At 38.0% G+C, this 1,160-nt stretch overlaps 1 non-coding gene across 1 annotated transcript in view; it reads right to left on the bottom strand.

Moving 5' to 3' along the window:
* Nucleotides 1-877, bottom strand: part of LOC111343304 (uncharacterized) — a 2,901-nt gene extending 2,024 nt beyond the window's left edge. The window contains exons 1-2 of the transcript XR_016001869.1: nt 516-877; nt 91-266 (exon numbers count right to left, since the gene is read on the bottom strand). This is a non-coding gene — a transcript (uncharacterized LOC111343304). The remainder of the gene's footprint in view (nt 1-90; nt 267-515) is intronic.
* Between the last annotated feature and the right edge of the window lie 283 nt (nt 878-1,160).

The following is a 1,160-nucleotide window of genomic DNA, read 5'->3' as shown; positions in this document are numbered from 1 at the left end:
CTGGACATGGCGGATAATGTGTAATGTTCAAATTATGGATCTCACAAATTGGGAAGTGTACAAAATGCTCATAATATTATATCTGCTCACCTGAGAAACATTAGATTGGCCTGAGTTCTTTTGGCCAACAGCACATGCAACACCGGAAGTCATTGCTTTCACTAGATCCGTACTGTCTGATCTTTGGAGTTTGCTTCCTAAAGTGTTAGTGAGTGCTTCATTTACCTGGTTTGACCATCTAACTTCTTGGCATTTGAAGCATAAATCTAAATTGAGGAAACAAATGATTTTTCTTCACTAAAATTTGGTATCTCATAAAAGCTTGTGAAACTGAGAAAGAGTTTGATAGTCCCCTAACACTTATAACTTTATTCCTTGCAGTTATTAATTAGAATACAATCATAAGCACTAACACTATTTTCTAAGAGTTGTGTTCCTCTACTACATGTAAAATGGTGGGAATTGGGAATTTGTGAGGAGCGAGCTGTTCCACCATACATGTACACTGTACTTACTTCTAGGATCTTTTCCAGAGACTGCCTCAAGCTTTTGTCCATCAGATCCTTGCCATGGGGAAGGCCTCTGTGTTTGTAGGATGCAGAATTTTTTAAGAAGCTACACCAGTTGCTACAGGAAGAATGGTCACCATAACCGTGGAGCACAAAAGACTTCAGACCATTTCGCACACCTTCTTCATCATCCTTACTCTGCTTTAGTGCGTAACCAAAGCATCGCTGGAAATACTGTATCACCATATCTGTCAGGCTTTGTTTTGGGTCTTGATGCTGTATAGTGAGCTACCAAAGGATCTTTCAGCATGGACTACGTCTGACCATTTTTCAACCTCATGGTCAACATTTTTCCTCACTTTGCTTATGGTGGACGAGTCATCATCCCCAACAAGAACAGATACAACTACATTTTTTTTCTCCACAACTGTTAAGCAGAGTAAAACCACAAAAATTAATTTTTTTGCCATAAAAAGTGAGGGCATTCAAACTACACCAAGGCATTATCTTAAAGTATTTTCTTTTCTGCATTTTCATGTTTCCTTTCTTGTCAAATTTTGAATCCTTATTACCAAGGGTGTAAGATATTGTAAGACTTTCCACTGTTTATGGCTCAAGTGTCATTACTGTAACACTGATATCATAAGAACA

Source organism: Stylophora pistillata, chromosome 1 (assembly GCF_964205215.1).
Source record: "Stylophora pistillata chromosome 1, jaStyPist1.2, whole genome shotgun sequence".
Classification (NCBI taxonomy): domain Eukaryota; kingdom Metazoa; phylum Cnidaria; class Anthozoa; order Scleractinia; family Pocilloporidae; genus Stylophora; species Stylophora pistillata.
This window is presented reverse-complemented; position numbering and strand designations above follow the sequence as displayed.